Source organism: Taeniopygia guttata, chromosome 2 (genome assembly GCF_048771995.1).
Source record: "Taeniopygia guttata chromosome 2, bTaeGut7.mat, whole genome shotgun sequence".
NCBI lineage: Eukaryota > Metazoa > Chordata > Aves > Passeriformes > Estrildidae > Taeniopygia > Taeniopygia guttata.
The window spans coordinates 127,826,218-127,846,694 of record NC_133026.1 but is presented as its reverse complement, the minus strand read 5'-3'; the positions used below and the strand labels follow the sequence as shown (position 1 = coordinate 127,846,694).

At 38.9% G+C, this 20,477-nt stretch overlaps 1 protein-coding gene across 1 annotated transcript in view; it reads left to right on the top strand.

Annotated features, from left to right (window-relative positions):
* Positions 1-3,069: 3,069 nt before the first annotated feature.
* Positions 3,070-20,477, top strand: part of TRIQK (triple QxxK/R motif containing) — a 62,442-nt gene continuing 45,034 nt past the window's right edge. The window contains exon 1 of the mRNA XM_004175287.6: positions 3,070-3,341. The gene's annotated coding sequence lies outside the window, so the exon portion shown is untranslated. The remainder of the gene's footprint in view (positions 3,342-20,477) is intronic.

Below are 20,477 nucleotides of genomic sequence, written 5' to 3'. Positions count from 1 at the left end.
GGCTCAGAGTCCTGGTAATGGAATATGAAGCCTTTCACCTCCAGCACGCTGACTTGAGCCAGCCTGGGTCAGTCTGTCACTGACAGTCATTACCATCAGATGGTTCAGTGAAATGGGTTTGTCCTAATGGCAGGCTGTCTGTGTCACAAAATGCACCATCTATCATGACTGACATCGCGTTGAGATTTTCAGCTGGAAGGCTGGAAGGAGAGAGGATGGGCTCCACAGCCCTCCTATCCCTGCAGGAAGCATGGGTAAAGACAGTTGTCTGGGGCTATGCTGCAGACGATACTGGGATTTTAGGAATGCCTGATTTTAGGGAGAGTGGTGTCAAGCACGATAGGAGTAGGCACAGTACACCAACAGCATGAAGTTACAGAAGCTCTCTTTTGGATGGATTCGAAAGAAACAGTGACACGTGGGGAAAGCAAAACAAGGCTTGTTAATTAAAAAAAAAAAAAAAAAGTAGCAGAATCAGAATTCGTTATTAGGCAGAGGTGAGAAATGACATACACAACCTATGTGAAAAGAAGACAGGATAGGAAGAAAGGATTTGAAAATGAAGGCATAGTATGTACAGAGCCAGCTTAGGGAGACACTGGAGAGATGCAAAGTGAGGAATAACTTGGATAATGGGATGAGCTAAAGTGATTATTTCTTTCAGTAGCAATTCTGGTTGGATATGAGAAGAACAAGACTGTATCTGTCAAAGCAAACAGAAATTACATTGTTAGCAAGTGACAGGAGCATGAAGAGAGTTTTAGCTTTGTGGTTAGATGGGGAATACTGTACCTTTTAGAAGTTCTGAAGTAAGGTATTACCTGAAAGTTTCAGTGTTAGCCTGAATAGTAGCCCAAATCAAATAGCTATTTTATTGGCAATATTGATGACAGCTTAGGACAAGAGATGGAAAAAACTGTTACTTGGTGATAGCAAAATTAATTAACAAAAATAATTAAGAACATTGTTTCACATCTTTGAACTTAACTTGGTATTTAGACATAAATTAGGAGACATCAGGTGAGACAGTAGACAAGTTGTTGCACTTCAGGGAGATAGTTTTCTGTATGTTAATTTAATCTGTGTTGTCAACTTGGAACAAAGATGTTGAGCATCATTTCCCAACCTTTTACCTAAACTAACTGAACTCTAAAAGCTCAGGAACAGCTTCTGGGAGCTTTGAAAAGTTAAATAAAAAGGAAACCTATTTTCAATGGGCTTAACTACACTTCCATTAAAAACTAAGTGTCACAAATCATAAAATCGTTGCATATGAGAACAAAAAGGGACAGACTCTTGTCCAGTTGTCCGACGAAGCTGAAGATCTTGTGAAAGAATGAAAACAGGAGGAAATCCAGGAAGACAGTCATTGAAAACAATGGCTGATACATTTCCTTAAGAAAATTGTGAGCTAAAACTATGTAATTTTAAAATACAACTAGAATTTTACACTAATCTCATCCAGGGATATGACAGTGAACTGATGGGTGTGACAAGATCAACAAAAATCCCTCACTGATTGACATACATTTCAGTTACAGTCACATAATAGTAATGGTACTTCTATTACTACCTGTAAAAAACGGATTAAAAATATCCTAGGACACATATACTCCACCCAGGCTGCTTCTAATCCCACAAAACACAGCAAGCTTGTCAGCAGCACTTGTTTAAAAGTCAGTTGCCCTTCTGACCATTTCATTCTGACCAGTCTGAATCCCTTCTTGCAGAAAAGAACTACAGTAGGAAACATTTCCCATAAAATGAGGATTAAGAATGAAGACATGAAAGAGTGAAACTAAAATGGTGAAAACATCACAGTGCATATAGAGTTCTTTTCACAAAGTCATAATTCCTTATGGCTTCTTTACAGATTAAGTATTGAGGCTGCTGGGCATACACTGGTTTATTACTTAGAAGAACAACTGAGTAGTGAAATGAATATTGTGATTAGGTCAAATTAGGTGAAACTGAACTAGAACCACATGTATTTTGCTACTAGGACTCACACAGACAAAGTCCTCAGCAGTGGTTCAGATAATACAAAATAATGTAGCCAAGAACACTGATCCTGGTATTTTTTCATAGGATTTTTTTGGTTGTGATTCTACAGTCAAAACTCACGTGTAATGTCTGTTTAAATGTGATTGCTGTTCTTTTTTTTTTTTTTTTTTACATAATACTATATCCAAACATCCATGAGCATAATCATGACTTGAATTTAAGTGAACCATATTAAAATAATCAAGGAATCAAAATAAAATTATTGTTGAAAATTCTGAACACAGAAGTTAGAAAAATCAGAGAAGATGCCCACAGTGGTTGTGGCATCTCCAGTCCCAGAGAGGCACAAGATTTCTCGAGAAAATGTAAGGTTGTGTCCAGTGACCTGCCACATTCAAAGCAGCTAAATACCCTTAGTGTGAGATATCTTGACAAAAGAAAAGGGTACAAAAAAAGTCTTTTGTCTCATGACTCAAAATTAAGACATGCTATCCTTATAAAAAAGCCGTGTCATGTAAAGATCTATTAATCTTGCTAGAGAAATGGCTGCAGAGAACTGTGGTTTGGTAAGCGTGCCAGACACAAACTGAGTAATCAACTCTTCTGCAGGCTCATTCTCCACTCCGCCTGCATCTCATCTAGAAAGATGGGAAAGTTCAGCTGGGTATGACTTTCACTTCCAAAGCTGCAAAGGCAAAAAATGCAAATATTTATCTTTTTTTTTTTTTTTTTTTTTTTTGTATCTTTCCTTACGGGGAGTGCTGCACTTGGTCATCAAGTGCGGTTTTGCAAGAAACAAGGCATGCACGTTCAATATTAATCAGTAGACTATTCTGAGAGTCAGTGGCTTGCTTGTTGCACAAAATAATTGTCTATTGCAGAAAGCTCAGCACCATCTCAAAGTAGCCAGAGAATTACCTGCTGGAATTCATAATTTTCCATGTGTTTTGTTTTTAGGGTTTTGAATGTGAGTTCCCACTTGGCTTGTGACGAGTGAACATGATGGGATGCTGGAACGGGATAGTTTTTACGATCCCTTCCAACCCAAACCATCCTGTGATTCTACAGCGTGAAAGCGGTTAATTGCTTTTCGCTCCGCAAGTCTGGAGCGACGCAGCACCTTCCCTGGAAAAGCCTGCGACACACTGGAGCGCGACAGGCGACCGGGACGCAGCGGGCACCGCGAGCGCCGCGGGGCCGGGGCACAGCGGGCGGGCCGGGAGGCGGGGACGCTCGGGCCGGAGGCAGCGGGAGCCCCGCTAGCACAGGAAGTGGCCCGGCGCGGCAGGAGGAGGAGGAGGAGGAGGAGGAGGCGGAGCTCTGCCGCTGGGCCCGAGGTACCGCGCCGCGTCCCGGGCGGGCGGGCGGCCGCGGCCGCCGGGCCCGAGGGGCTGCCCCGGCCCCCGCCCCGCCATTGGCCCGCGGGCGGGGAGCGCTCGCGCCGGCGGCCCGCGCGGCCGGCCCGCTGACCACCGCGGGCCCGCCCTGCCATTGGCCAGCGGGACGCGCGCGGCCCCGCGATTGGCCGGGCGCGCTGTCAATCAGGGCGGCCCCGCCCCCGGAGCGCGGGCTGGAGGGGCTGGGGGGGAGCGGATGGGCGGGACTGCCGCCATTTTGGGCGGGGGCGGGAATGGCTGCGGGGGTGCACTGCCCTGCGGTCTCGTTTGGTGTTCGTTTTACCCTACCGGGACCCCTCGACTGCCAGGGCTGCTTTTCCGTGCTCGATGAAGTACGACTCTGACTAGGCAACCAAGTTGGAGGGAACAAACCCCTCACCGAGGTGTCCTCGGCGGGGCCGTATTCGAGGCCTGGGCCGGGCACGCCAGCGGGGCCGAACTGGCCGAAGCTTGTGATGCCTCCATGGCTTTTCCTTGGTGCTCACTGTTTTCATTCGTTGGCACGACCGCTTTACATGCTGCCGGCCCGTGTGGGGTGGTTGGGTGTGTGTGTGTGTGTGACACTCTGGTTTTAGGGTGTCTGGAGCTGACAATCCGTGCTGTGTGTGCTGACCCCCCACTTGCAGTGAGACCAGGCCGTGTGGTGCTGCTGGTTGTGTTCGGCGGGCTGTGGGTGTGCAGTAAATCTGATCCAGCCCAGAGTGTTGAGCTGGCGATGTTTGCCTTGCAGGCGTGATGTGTTCCGGGTACATTGGACTTCTTTGTGTTCTCTGCAGAGTGCTCTGGTCATGCCTCTGCTCAGAAAATCCTGGACAGAAATGTGTGAGAATATGTGAGCTGCAAAAACTTCTAAATGTGAAGTGTTGGCAGGGGATTCTCTGCCATGCTGTTCGTGTGGCTCTCAAGCTGCTCCACCTTCCATCAGCCCACACAGTTACAAGGCCAGATCACAGTAGTATCAGAAACCCCCTCTGAAAGAGCTTCTGGTGTAATTGAGCTGTATATGCAGCACACACCTTCACACTCAGTAATTCATAGCATGTCATAGGTTTTGAGTTCCTTCCTGTTGGGGCCCAGACTCATTCCCAAGGAGCTAATCAGAATGGAAGGGTACTTGCTATTAAAGATACATTTCTATAATGGAAAACTATATAAACTTATGTTTAAGAGATACACTAAATTTTACAAATGCAGGGAAAATGGAATAGTTTCTTAAGTACTGTAGTTTGGCATATCATCCTTGGCTGAATCACTTCACTCTTTGGTACGAAATTGGGCTGGGGACAGCCCATTGTTCAGAAAATAACTCGTCTGCTTGCCTAAAGAAAACTTTGGCCGCTTTTTTTTTGTTGACATGATTGTCTTTCATCATGAATTAATACAGTTTATCCTCTAGGACTTCTTTTCTGTTATTATGAAAGTTGGAAAGTTGTAAGTATACTTCATCTACTTCAGTCTGCTAGCTGAACCTGGTTGAGCAGGAATAGGTGAGCACAAGTAGATGATCTCAAAAGGTCCATCAACAATCTTGGGAATTCTTTGAATTTAATGTATGTAGTCAAGAAGAGATTGCCACAATGTTCTTCGACTGACTTCTTATTGTGCTTAAAATAGTATTTTGTATCTGCAAAAACAATACAGAAAATACTTCTTCAGTGCAAATGTGGGAGCTCTTCATACATCTAGGTTTTGAAAGATTACTTCAAATCAGATTACTGAAGCAGAGATGCCTTTCAACAGTGGTAAAATTCCTTATCTATTTAGCTTTAAATCTTACACTGAGTTTTGTACACTGAGTTTTGTACAAAGACACATGTGGCTTTTAAAGTCACATAAACAGGACTATACCTTCCATTTCAGATACTAGCAACTGAGTTCCAGAGTTTGTTACTGCATCACATTGAATGACCATGATTTTTCCATACGTCGTTCCTTAGAAACATACTTTAGTGAAAGGTAATATGCAAGGAGATACATACTTTCTTCATAAAATCAGGAGTAAAGGCAGTTTACTAGTTTTTGCTTGGTTAATTGTCGGTTTTTTTCCATGAATTTGAACTATGCAGAGTAAATTTATATGCACCGAAAAATGCTACACTCACTTCTGCCTGTTCTGGATTTCGTAGTTCTTGCTGTTAGACTCTTCAGCCTCTTCAGATTAGGAAGCTGATTTGTGTGACAGTTTGAAAATCTTCTACCTCACTATTGGTCAAAAATACAGAATGAAGTTTAGTCATGTAAGCTAATATATTAACCTCTGGTACCTCTCAGGGTCTCTTTAGGATTTATTTAATTCAAATATTTCAGCCAAATAGCACCCTAGTCTAAAAGGCATCTGAAGCTCAGTGTACTTTATGGCAGTAGCTCCAGAGAACAGCCAGTTTCAGTAGACCCTACGTAGGAAACAAGACAAGAGATGGATTATATCTTTGGATTATATTTTTGCAGTGCAGTGAAGATACTGTCCTTGCATTTTTCTGTGAAACTTGTTTCTCGAGACCATGAATTAGTTTTGGTTAGATAATTTTAAATACTTTTCAAAACTAATTGATACCATGAAGACTAGTTACTGTTAATTTCAGTTAGAACTTTAGAGTTTCTGTGAGATTTTTATCATGACTAGGAAGTTGTTGGGTTTTTTTCTTTGGGATATTTCCATATTAAATCTAAATTTTGCATTAAGCAAGGCAAGCTGTGAATTATAGAAGAGAGGATAGGAGTTGGGCTAATGTTACAAAATTGGGCTGTCTGTTAAAAAGCCGAAACTGGTTTAATATCATTGTGGGGGGCCGAGTTACTCGGTTAAGTACTTGTGGAGAAAAAGTGAGTTACTATGTTTACACGTTATGAGATATGTGACGAGAATGCAACATAGATGATTGGAAGATATAGACAAAGAAGGCAGTCATTTCCATTTGCAGAAGTCTCCCCCAATCCTCCAACTCTCATACAGTACTACTCTTGTAATGCAGTTACTCCTGGGAAACAGGAGTGTGAAAGTCAATGTTTTCTGACCCAAACTCTGCCTTAAGTTTTTCTGCTGTTGTGGATTTTTTCATTTACTTGCAGGTTTACTTTGCTTGAGGAAAATATGTGAAGAGATTTACAGAATAAATACTAGCTGATCGTTTTTCAAAATAAAAAATGAAGTGCTTTTCAGTGAATGGCTATCCTCATTCCAAGTGAAGTCTGCAATGATTAAATATTAAAATGATCCATGGTTTAAATTAATATTAAAAAATTTCAGGAGATTATTACAAAGATTAACATTTTTAATGTTTTAATAGTCCCACAGTTGATCAATCATAGGCACAGTGAAACTGCTTTTAGTTAACTAACCTGATGATCCTATATATCACTGCAGTATTATGTACAACATAAACCTTGTGGAGGAGATAGGTGGGAGAGGAGGTGAAGAAACGGTGTCTCTTATAGCTCTGTAATAATCAGGTTTATTCTTGAAGTATTTTTTGACACAAAATAAGCAGGTAACTTTTTTTTTTGTTCTTTTGAAAAGAAAATATGAAGGAAAGATAGTTCCAGAAAAAATGTGGTGTTTGCTGTAGAGGAAGGAGCTGTTGTTGCATGTAATGACAAACATATATGGTCACTGGTATGGCTGTGAAAGAATAAGAAGTTCTTGAACATACGTTTTCAGATAGAACTTGCATTAATGCAGCTTTAATGTTGCAGAATTCTCTGTAACAGCCTATGATTCCTGATACATTTTTATTCTTTAGAATTATGTTTGAAGGTCATGGGAAAATGTCATGGGATCCCAGGTGCTTTTGTATCACTAGCTGCGCACAGATACCCCTGTAATCAGTGAGCTGAGTAAATACTTGAGGCATTCCTGACAGGACAGTGCTTATTCCTTTGTTTCTCATTTGTTTCGTGTTTTTTTAGCCACAGGGCAAAAATCATCATTAGGGATTTTTTAAGTTTGATTCTGCCTTCCTAGCACACGCTACAGTGATATAGCGGAACTTTGCACAATATAGTTTATAGTGTCCAGAGGTATTGTGCAATTTTAAATATAATACATACATCATCAAAATGTTGTTCATTTATGTGTTGTGATTGTTCTTGTCATCATCCTTCACTCAGTATGTTTTGCAATCAAAAAAGGGGTGGAATTAGGAGGAAAGGCTGATGAATTAGCCAATGTAAACCCATAAGTGTTTGTAAAGAAGAATTGAAGATGAGAAAGGAAGGGTGCAATTGAAATCCAGGGCTAGACGCTGAGGCGATAAAATAAATAAATCAGGAAAGACTGTTCTGACAGCAGAAACTTATGGTGGAGAAGTCACAGTAGAAAGGACAAGTGTGAGAGGGGAAAAGAACAAATGATGGAAGTAGGTTAGTGTTGGGAATAATAGTTGGAAAGTTAAAATCCAGAGGACAAGCTGAAGCACACCATTTTCTACAAAAATTTGTTGTTACTTATTAATGCTGTTACTTCTAGTTTTAGGTAAGACAGCAAAAATGGGGTTGCATTGTCTGTAGTTGTTTGCCTCTAGCCAGAAAGCTAAATTAATTATCATGTATTTCTACTGAAATAAGTAGTGAAACAATGTAATAACCTTTTCATGTCATGAACTGTGTTTTATATTGGGGAAACAGATTGGGTTGAAAATGTAGTAGGTTTCAAAATCTCAATTGTCTTCTCCCTGGTTGTGCTGTGTGATGTAAATGAAGAAAAGGTTAAGTTTACCCATGATAATTCCCTCTCACATTTACATTATCAATCAGCCTGTGTAGCTTTTTGTGCTTTTATCTATTGTGTTTTCATTGTAAACTTTACATATGAAGTTCTCAATTCTACAAACTCTTATGCTGAAATTTATTCACAAAGAGCTCTGACAGATGTACTTTAGAAGCCTTAAATGCTGTAGTTTAAGATGGTGCCAGCTGGTTGCTTCTCCCAACCCCTCAGACTGCATTCTGTATGAGGAGCTGGCAATACCTGCACCGCAGTTCAGTTCCCTCACCTGAGCTCACATTTCTTTTAGGGTGCTGTGTGCTGATGTGGAGGCTGGGAATCAGATCCTGGGCACAGAACATCCCCCCTTTTGTTGTCCTTTCTTACAGCCTCCTAAACAGTGGCAAGAGATTAAGCACCTGGGTCAGCAACATCTTAAAGCCTCTCAGACACCCAGAGCCTGTTGATGAAACTCTTCTGTAGTTTTAAGTTGAATATGTTCAAACTTTTTTTTTTTTTTAATTACCTATATTTTCAGTTTGTAACTGCATCAAGTCAGTGTGGAGAACAATTCCAAGCTTGGCTTTACCATATCACCATCTCTCCTTAAACTCTGACTTTTGGCTGCTTTTAAAAGTGATCATGCCTAAAAGCTTATATTAAAAACCATAGATCTTTCTTTCATGTAATATGTATGCTATAGAAATTGTTCAGTGGGTGATGTGTTGCTCTCATTGTGTGAGGAGCTGGTTACACCGCCTCCAATTAAGATTGCATCACTTACTTTACTGCTAGACCAGTATTACTTACACTCTTGCCAAAAGGAAATTGTTAACCTGAAGCAGTGGATTACTTGTTTTGTTTTAGTGTCTTGGCTGTCAAACTGAAAGCTCACTATTTATATAGCTAACATTTAAATTTGGTTAGGTCCTTGATTTACTGTTACTCAACTAAAATTAATTTTAAAATTAGAACTGTACAGTAACAGTAAAATGGATAAAGAGCTGCTGAGCTGCCAGCACTCAGATGTAATGGGTGGGAGGCCACTGGCGATGGTTCAGAGCCTGTGGGGACTTGTCCCAACATTTGCATCAGGTGTGATGTGCTTGTCCTTTTGGTCAGTTGTGTGTAAGCATGCAGGCATAGTGGCAAAGGATGAATAGTTCAGTGATCCTTGGATTGATGAAGAAAGGATGAAGTTTGAAGCACGGCTGAGATCATGGTAACATGAGTCTGTTAGAATGTAGTTTGTGTGTATGTGCCAAGGAACGAGGAACACGGGAGGTGTGTGCAGAATGGCAAATTTTTATTTCCTAGAGGTGTGGCTAAGGGAAGACTTGGTTTATGAAGTAGTTCCTGTAGGTAAAGAGGATTCAAGTGCAGGGCAGTGTCAAGAGGGGCTGGTGCTGCCTAGGAGAGGTAGAAGCATGGTTTGAATAATAAGACCAATGCAGGAATGTTAGATCTAGTTTTGATGGGAAACACGTCCTGAAAATTTTGAAGGCATGATGAAAGTCCTGAGCAGACTTAGTTCTGTTTGTAGAACTGCCCTTGGGAGATGGGTTTGGGATTGGGTTCATGCTTGCTGTGGTGTTTCTGACCACACATCTGCCTTTAGCTCAGCCAGCTCTGTTAGCTCTCCCTCCCACATTTGCTGCAGAGGCCCTCTGCATACGTACTCTTTAGTGTCCTAAGCAAGGCTATGCTGAATCTGTTTCAATTTGTCATTCCTTCCCTTTGCAGAGAACATGCAAAGCATTGTTTCTGTTTTGTTGTATATATATATGCAGCATAAAAAGCTTTCAAGAATATGTTTTTTTCAACAAATTTGAGTATTATTTTAACTGGGCTGCTAAGAATTGCAGCAACAAATAGTTTAATGTTTTGGGGTTTTTTTATTCTGAAATAATGAAATGGTAAAAACAAGGGTGGATGTTGCTTTCCTTGGAATTTTTTTACACGCTATTTAATTTATGAGTGAATCTTCCTGCAATATGGAGTGAAAAGGTTAATAAAGCATTGTTAGATTGGTGCTTACTTTTTATTCTGAAAGATACGATAATTTGAAAGCCTGGTTATTTTGGTGTCTTTCTGTGTATACAATGCTAGAGACCAGCAGGCTAAGCAGGAAGGGTGTTCTGGAAAAAAATAGAGACAATACCTATTGAAAAAAGCTTGAAACTATTTGCATTTTAAGTACACCAGTGGGGTTAAATAATACTAATAACTTCTGTTAGAGTAACAGATCATAATAATTTAAAACTAAAGTTCCCAGCACACTTGCTAATATCTTTTATGGCTTCATTAAAATACATCTGAAATAATTTACAGAGCAAAGCTTCTGGGTGAATTCTTCCAGTTCTGCATGGGAAGAGTGCCTGTTTATCTTTGTGCATGTTTATATAGACCCATGGAAATTATGATGTAAATGTGGATACTGTACTAAAACATGGCCATATATGCAGAGTAAGGAATTCAAAGCATTTGTCTTCTGTCATTTATTGCACACAAGTAATGTATATTGTATAGGCTTGGTTCAATTCTGTATCCTGACCATAGAAGGGCAGTATAGAATATGTACTCTACCTTGGGGGGACCTTGAAGGGGAGGGAATAATGTGTGTAGGTGCAAGCCCAGGGTGATGACTCTCTTACCAAACTTGTCTCTTGTCTGGTTTTGAGCCTTCACATTTATGTACATTGCTGGAAATAGTGAAGAGCTGGAAGGGCGTTTCCCTTGTACTATACCATTACACCTTTTTATTTACTCACCTTATTAAAATAAATATATAGGTCAGTTTGGAAACAACTGGGACAGCTGTAAAGCTGAGTGCATGGGATAAAGTCTTCTGAAAGGTAAAAGAGGAGGCAACTTAGCTTCATTTTCAGAATTGACCCAGCTCTCCTTACACTTTTAAACTTAATTACAGAGCTGTACAGCTGTTGATACAGTAGTGGCCAGACTGGGCAATTGTGCAGGAAGAGAACAGACCTCCAGTTTCTTGTGATGTTGGTGTTTTCTTAAGAAAACTAGTCTGAACTCATTTTACTATATGCTCTAGAAGGTTTTCATTGTTGTATATAATCTACAAGGTTATATTTCAGGCAGTGCAATTCCCTTATCCTAATAAAACTTTGTGGCAGAAGCACACTTTGTGCTTCAACTCTAGCAAGGGCATGTGCAAACCCCTTGTCCTGGTTTGTCACCCAAGGACACCCCTAGTGCTTAGAGAGATGCACTCAAGAAATTTGAGCAAATGGAGTGGATTGTCATCTGCCATTTTATCTCAGGCTAGGTTCCATAAGAAATGCTGACTAACTGCTTTTCAAATGATGTCTTTTAGCAGTCTTACAACTATTATATTTGTAACTGGTTTATGGTATAGAAATCTCTCATCAGAGGTATCTTAGGCTAGAAAAGGCCAACCTTTAACACATTAGAATTCAGGCTCTTAAAAAAATGTGCCATCTTCTAAAGCAGCCGCCCATAAAAAAGTGTTCAATTTTGTATTTCACTACTATTTTTATGGTAAATAAAATTTCACTCATACTGAATGACTCAAAACAAAAGGAATACTTTTCAAAAATGTTTTTGTCTCAGTGTCATTCTTTCTTTTGGCATTCTTCTGGACAGTGAACCCTGAAACAAAATCTCTTCCTTATGACACACACCTGCATGCTGTTCAGGAGCAGAGGGAAGAGATGGGTATGTAGTCTCCTCCCACCCTGTTCCCATTAGTGGGAAGAGCTGTGAAAAGAGCCCAAACAGGCATTTACACAAATGGTTTCATCAGCTGTTAACATGGCATTCTATTTCAACTGATAGTTTTCTGCTGGTTGATGATTTTTCATTTTGCCGCTCTTCTTCCCAGCTGCAGTCCACAATTTTTTTCTGCCTTAAAATGAGGCAAGGAAAGAGTTTACCAGATTTTCTGATGATTATCAAAGAGTATTTTGTCATTTGGTGCATATAAAGGTTTTAGCCTGATTTTGATCCATTAATTTAGTTCAATCTTTGTTCAAGGTTCAGACTGAAGATAGATATCAATGATCTTACACTCCTCTTTTTGCCCAAATACAACATAAAGCTCCCAAAGAGATGGTATCATGTAAGCTATTATTTTATTCTTAAAAATCATTGCCTTTAATAGGATCTCTAGGTAGTTTTCAGGAGAGCCAAGTCTTGAGCAATTTAGATAAAAACTGCAGAGTGTGCTTGGCCTATTGTTTTGAATGACTTTGAAAACTACTGAGTTGATGTTATTTATGCCATATTAAACTTCTCACCCAGTTATGACCTAATCCTTCAAAACCAAGTAGGACTTGGTTTTGAAAATGCTACTGTTAACATCTATGGGTCTGTGTTCACTAAGGCTGACTATTAAGCTCATTATTAAGTGTTGTAGGGCCGAATTTCACATTTTTTCTGTTAACACTTAAGTTAGCTACTGTTGTCTACTGTTTTTCATCTTAATTTTAAAGAAAGAAAGTACAAAAAAAGATATATTGTGTTAAGGCTGATTAAATGCATGCCAGCTTTATGTTCTGAGCTTCGTGGGGAAGATCTGCATCTGGGTGCAGTCCTATGCCATGTGTTGCAGGAAGACCCTCCTTAATCAGGGATGTTGGACCAGATGACCCACTGTGATGTCTTCTAACCTGACCGATTCATGATTGCTCTGTCTTTAATTAGCTTTTGAGTAATGGAGGAAAACATAAATACAAAACCCACCAAATTAAAACTCCTTATACTTCATATTTCTTTTGCCTAGTGACTAGACTAGATGATTTTTTTTTTAAAGCTGAATTGCTTTCCTGAATGCTTAATAAAGCATGTGAAACAAAAAAAAAATAATGGCATAAAACTATTTTTCTCCATTCATATATCAGACTTTTTAATACTTATTAAGCTGCAGTAGCTTCAGAGAAAGGAAAAAAAAGTGCATTTGTTCTGAATGCTGGATGGAGAGATTACCTGAAGCAGTGGGCTTCAATGAGTTCTCCTAGGGTTCTTCTGACCGGTGCTTTTTGGGTCGAGAGGGCGCTTACTACGATGGCTGACGAAAGAGGCAAAGGATCTTCTTTGGTGATCCAAAAGCTGTTTATTGCTTTGAAGGGGGTCCAGGGACAAAGATGAACTTGGGCTGAGGGCACAGGGTTTTATATGGAGAAAAAGGGGTAGATCTGAGGGTCAAGGACCAATGGGAACAGGAGAAAGCTGGGGCAGCCAACCAGGGGAACCAGTAGGTAACAGGGGTGGAACACTGAAGCAAACTGGGACCCATGGGGATTGGGAGAAGGGGACAACATTCTAGGGAATATACAGATATGGTGAATGAGGGCTGAGCTGGGGTGGAACACACCGACCCAAGACACCGGGACAAACTGATATAACTTGAGAGGTTAACACATGCCTGCAAAGGTACATGGGAGGGAGACACTTCTGACCCTAATCTTAGAGGGGTGTTTCTCCTTGCCTGGTCGGCCTCTCCAGGGCTGAGGTGTTATAGTGGTAGCCTTTGGGCCTCCACGATTATCCTTTTAAGTCCTTTTGTACACCAGGTTTAGTAACAGAACTAAGAATTTAGTTTTGCTGAAGTGTTACGATTAGGTTTATGTGGACTGAAGTATTATTTGCTGCTGTCATTTGTAGAGTGCTTTCAACTTTTGCAAGCTTGCTCAGGGTAAGAAGGGAAGCAATCATTAGGCCACAAACATAACATTGACCAGTTTTGGCAATTACTATCGCTAGAAGTTGTGTGATGGAACATTGTGTGATACTACAGTGAAATATGTTACAGAAGGGCACATTTGTCCGTCTCTCAGCTTTGTGCCTGCATGATGTATTTGTGACTCTTTTCTCTTCTGATTTTCAATTATTAAGATAATTGTATTTGCTGAGAGTTGGGTTTCTGCTTGAATGATAGGCATATTCAAGGAAGGTGGATATCAATGTTAGAATTAATTGAAAAAATTAAGTGGAGACTTAACCTCACATACTTTTAAAAGTTTCAGTTTTTTATAAGCAGTATGAGAGCATAAAGAAAAGGAAAAACTACAGCAGTTTCAAACTGTCTTGTTTTGATATATTACTTTAAAAACTATTTCAGCTTTTAAATAATTTACTCTGAAATCTTTTGGTTTTAGAAGTCTTAAGGTGAGGCAAGTGAAAAGAAAGGCACCATAGAAATAAGAGCATGATGAATATGAAATTGCTACCTGTTTCCAATTTTTTGTGTGTGTTTTTTTGTAACTTTAAAAGTTACAAGATTTATTTTCAATAAAGGTCATTGTGCCATTTTGCATATTGAAAACTTTGTGAAACACTGTTCTCTGGATGGTTGAGAACTGTAGTTTAAGATGGATATACTAAAGGGAAGGATAATCCCTAAATACTTCTTCTCACTGGAGGAAGAAATCAGAATTTCACTTCCATCAAAAATGAGCCTAAGCTTAAAAATCTACAAATGAGAAATTAACAAGTGTGTGTAATTGAAGCATTCAGGCTTATAGCAAGGCCGTGGCTTGTGGCAGTCCCAGGAAAGAAGTAGTGTTTAGGAAAAAGAGAAATTTTGTCAGTTCCCACAACTAAAGAGAGGAGAATTAATTTAAGAGGGAAGGGCTTAATTTCTCATTTAAAGAAGGGAAATAAGTCACTCTTCCCTTGCTGTAACACCTAGGAGGGCAAAACAGTCTCTGAGATTTTGGAGTAAGACTTTGGTAAAACCATACAGGACTCTATTGCATAAAAGAATGGTAACTTCATAACTTCCTGGAAGTGAAGTGCTTAGGCAGACTTAGCTGATTTTGAAATTTAAGGTCTTTGACCTCTAGCTTTATACCTGTTATTAAAGTTAGTCCCTACTCTAACAAAGGAGATGAGTGCTGAAGGGATATGTGGCGGGGATCAAAGAGGGAGTGAAATTGCTGGGATTTAACTGAACTGCAGAAGTGTCCTCTGCTGACACGGCAATTACTGAGGCAGAGCAAATAATTGTTTCTCATTGTTGCTCTTGACTCTACGAACTTTTGACTATTCAGACAGAGAGCTGTGCTTCACTCTGTTTTGTGTGGTGGTGGTGACAACCTCCCTACACCTCGTGCCACAGAGGAGTCTGTACAGTGTCACCATGTGCTCCCATGAAAGCTGTATCCATCCTTGGCGGACCTGCCTCTGGGCAATGGGGTGGTCTGGGTGTCTGTTCTTCTACCTTTTTTAGTTCTGATTTTTTCCATAGTCCCACGTCCTTCCCTCTCTCCCCAAAAATGTTTAGATGGTTTCAGTTATTTTGAAGAATGTAATTCTGAAATATGGTGTCAATTATTGTGTAATTTTCCCTTTAGTGGAGATTACTCTTTGTGAAGTACTACATTTTTAACTGTTTGGCAAGACAGAAATGAATGACGTGTATGCTTTTTTCCTTCATGAACTTCTTTAAGAATATTTTCTTCACACATCAGTGCCATCATAGATTAATAAAAATGAGGAAAAAAAGTTCCTCTATGAACATTTGGAATTTTAAATTTGTTTAGTAGAAGATCTGTCTTCATAGTAAATTGAATATATGTTTCACACGTGCTATAGCTCTACTCATTTCTGAAGTAAGTAGGGAATCTTGTTCTGAAGGTATAACAACCTAATAATGAAAATAAAATGTAAGATGTATAGAATCTGTTAGGAATAGTCTTCTGTAAAATTTCCTGTTTTTTTATATCAAGAATAACACCAATTGCAAAATAAATCTCTTCTGTTTAATTAGTCCTTTTATAAGTGTGCTTTGGCCTGCTACATTTTCATCCTGTAGAAGCAGAGACAAACTGTACTCTTCTGGGAATGGAAGGAACCTTTTAACATTTTTAATAGCCTACTTTTGCTTAAGAAAGCAATTTTACATAAATATGAAGTTCTTTAAAAAAAATACTTAGATTTTGCCACCCTTGAAATGTTCACTCTTTTCCTAGCTGTGGGTACATATAAGGATAATCTTTTCAACTCTTCAGATGTTTAAAAACATTCCATGTTTAGTAAAATTATGTAGACTCTTCACTAGATGAGAAAATGCAAATATTTGGGTGTAAATAATCCCACCAAATTTTAGGCACTCTGGGAAGATTTAGGAACATAACAAGAAAGCAAGATTGCCAGCAGTGGTTTGGATTCCTAACCATTAAATTTCTTTCTTCACCCATTGCAAAGGGGGTGGAGGTAGCCTTCTGTGTAGCTTTTGTATCTGAGTTATGTTCCTGAAATTTAGTGGGAGTAATCTGGGTTGTTGATGAAATTAGTTTTTCAAAATATATTGCTTTAGGATTTTTAAATATTCATGAGGATAAGTTCAAAATTCATATGAACATCTACCTGTTTTTTACTTTTGTTAAATAAATGCAGAGCTAATTTAATGCAGTTTGTAGGTACTGTATAGCTAAAAAAACAACAGTGCAGAGGGTACTAATTGGAAGTAACAATGTATGTTTTGTTCCTAGTGCTTACATGAAGCTATGAAACAGCCTGATAAATGTCTGAATAAAACTTGTAGTTCCTATATAGTTTGAATCTTGGGATGTGTTATGGTGTTTCTTATCCTTGTGTAGAATGTTGAAATTATTTTTAATATCTGTTCTGACTGGAGTTATGGATCCTGTGGTTTTGATTAATTTTCCTAAATTTAATTAAATTTAAATCACCTCTGCTGCTTTCAAGGTTAAATTAAGTAAAGAAGTATTACACTCCTTTTATTAACAGAAAAATAAATAAATCCCCAGATAAAGCAGAGATTGATTCTGCAAGAAGCACCATGGGCAGGGGACTCTTTCCTTGGAAATAATAGTCTCATTCTTTGAGAGAGAGTTTCCAGAGGAATGGAAGACTACTGTAAGGCTTACCAAAAGAACATGAATGTATTTTGTTTGTAGAAGTTTTTTTTAAGGGAGTAATAGGAGTAAAGATTTTAAAATTCTTTTTCTTGGCTACAGTATGGTTAAATAATTAATCTGCATTATTTTAGCAATTTTGGCTGCAGGCTGCTTCCACTGCTGGGTAGACAGACCTTAGTTACTGTACTTCAGCAGTACAATAAGAAAAAAAAAAACCAAAAAAACCCAACAATTATAATAACCAGCAGTAGGAATTTCCAAAATACCTACATGCAAATGGTTTCCCACTTTAAATGTAGTGCTGCCATTTCTTTGGTATAACTTGATGTTTCCAGATGATCTGATGTACTCCTTGAATTTTACCTGTGGCATATAAAAGGCTATTTTTTCTCTCTTGTAACTTGTAAATAGTTTACTATGCATTAGTTATTATCAGCTATGGAGTTAACTGGGAGATGACCAGTTAGACCAGTTATCCTTCAGTGATATCAGTAAGTTTTCATAGCATCTTTGAATCATGTTAAAAATGAATCAATTTATGAGTTCAGATGATCAATCTGCATTACATCCAACAAAACAAACAAAAACAAAGTTATGTTTAAGGTAGATATCTATTTGCAATTAAAGATGAGGAACTTGTGCATATATACAAATGCCAAAGACCTGGTTCAGTAGCTCTACGTTATGTAGTGGTTCTTTTCTGTCCTGGAGTTTTGCTTACTTTTCTCTCAGCTGACTAACTATATTTCAGTTACAAAACCAGTCATTTCATTGATTATTTCTTTCATGTTCCCACTGTTAATATTTAGGCAACCTGCTGGAAGAGTGCAGACATGCTGTCAAATATCACTGCTAAGGAAGTTTGTACACATGCTGATATGCATATCTTTTGGGTGTGCACTGATGTACATTTTATGGCTTATTGTCATTAATAATTTGTATTGCACCAATAATGTACAAAGTGCAATCTCTATATATATAGATCCTGTTCTTATTTTTTATTAGTATTTCTAAAGTCATTCATAGCAATTTTCTCTATTTCATTAATGTAATTTCTTCAATTTTTTTTGAACTGGTGTATAAAATGCTATGTATACATCAAGAACAGTGAATTGGGATTTAAACTGTAGCCAGACCTTGAATGTACGTTTAGGACTGGTTTTTATCTCACCAAATGCTACTGACAATGGGAGGTTATAATAAGCAATTTATTGTGTGTTTTAATTATTATCAGCCACTGCTTAGGAGTAAAAGAGGAGAGTGTGTAACTTTCTGAGTGTGTAACTTTCAAAGGGGATTTACTAGAGGGCGAGCCAAAGGGGGTGAAAAAATAGTGAAGGCTGCCACAAAAACAAAGATGTATTTTAATCTTGTAGTATCTCTGAAGCAGAAATAAACAAAAGATGATCAGGGCCTTGCTTTGTTTTCTTAAAACCATCTTTTATAGAAGCTTGAATGTTGAGGATGGCTCACATTGCTTTCATATTATTTGAAATACTTTTCAAGTATTTTCAGTAGCCAGTAAAAGGAGCAGTGACAAGCTCCTTGACATGTTTTTTTAAATGTTGTGTAGTCATTAAAACTTTAGGGACTTGAAGGCAGCTTGGGATGCATGCAGCATGGCATGCTGCCTTTCCCTTTGGTTTGGCAAAGAAATACAGGAGAAGCCAGATCCTCCATTAGCTGATGTCAGAAGCAGCAAAAGTCATATACCTGAGTGTAAAATTCTTTTACAGTAAAGATGACCAATTATTGTAGGATAACCACTCCTATTTTAAATTGGGAGGATTAGTTTTTAACTCACAAAGGTTTCAGGCTTTTTGTTTATCAAGAGATGGTTAGAAAGTTGCATTGAAAACCCCTCCTACAGCAAGGTTCATAAATAATAAATATTACCTCTTATTAACCCATATTTTAGTTTAAGTCTAGCTCATGGCAAATTGTCCAAGAAGGTGGAATTCTTTGCAAGAGAAGGTGATGAGCCATAGTCTCCAAGGAATTAAATTGTGAAAACAATCTCAGTTTTGAACATGCTAATATAGATCTGTTATTCCCTTTCCACATCTATAACAGCACATTCTAAATTGTGGCTGATCTTCTATGCAAATAGCTGTCTTATTAGACACTGGTCTCTGTGTGCCAGTGTCTCGGTGGGTTTCTCAGGCATTTGCTATGTAACCATCAAAGCAGTGGAAATGAATGATGATTACTGCATCCCTTTGAAGAACAAAGAGGACTCGAGGTTCTAGATGCGAGAGTCAGTGCCACTGAGCCACACAGGCAAACATGAGTATCTCTGTGGCTTATTTTAAGTCAGGAAATAATCTTTGCCTGTGTTTTCTTCTTCTGTTTTATTGGCATTTCTAAAACTGCAAACATCTTTCACAGCTGATGTTTTGTTATAGACCATTAGTAGACTATGGAAATTGCAAAAGGCAAGTCAAAACAGTGTCTTAACAGTGGCATAAAAAAGCCAAGAGCTAGTTTTGCTGAGTAAAAATGTATCTGTTACCTCCTCAATTAGATGAAAGTTCAAGCTGTACTTTTATTTTCCCCTTCTAATTATTATGATGTGAATGTTATGAAATAATGACCCAGTCCTGTGAAGCGTAACAGAAGGGGAAAGAAATGCAATCCAGTGAATTGCAGTTCCCTGCAACCGTGTTTTATATAAAACAGGGAGTATTTTCTGAATTCAACCAAAGTAATATATGGAAAAATTAGAACACTATAATTGAATTTTCAGTTCAGATTAAAAATTAGTGGCACTCTTCTCTACCTTGCTATTATTCCTGAATACATTTTAAAAAAGATTGCTGACTTTGGAGCATCCCAGTTCATTTTATGCCATATAATCCACAAATGAAATTAAGGAGCCTGGATTTGTCACTTGACATTAAATGCTAGTAATTCCTATAGAACAGATAAATATAAAATAATAAACTTTGTGGGTTTAAAATGCACAAATAACTAGTGGGCATCATTCCTGCAGCTATATTTTAAATCATGTTTGAAGCTCTGGAGAAAATAATGGTGTTTGCTTTAAATTTGGTATGCTGGCAGTAGTATTCAGCAGTGCCATGGCATGCTTTTTGGGTCGTGATTTGGCATCCCGGTGCCTTCCAGGGTTTCACTTCCCAGAAAACGTGCCTTGGCAGCGACCAGGGACGCTCGCCTTGCTGTAGCACAGCTGGTTATGCCTAACAGAAAAGTACAACTCTTGCAGATAACTCCATGGCCATATGTGCACAATCTGCACATGGTTTGTGGCTACCCAGGATGATTCAGCCGAAGCTTGCCCTTGGCATGGTTCTCACCAGGGCCAGTTGGGAAAAGGCAGGCGTTGGCTGCTGTGCATCTTCTGTGCTTGAACAGTAAATCTGACACTTCTTGAAAACATCAGACCTCTCCTGAGTGTGGGTGTTTATGTTGGGACTCTTGTGTTGTAGAGGCAGTCAGATGGTGGGGCTTATCATCACTGTGGTGAGTAATGTCTTCAGC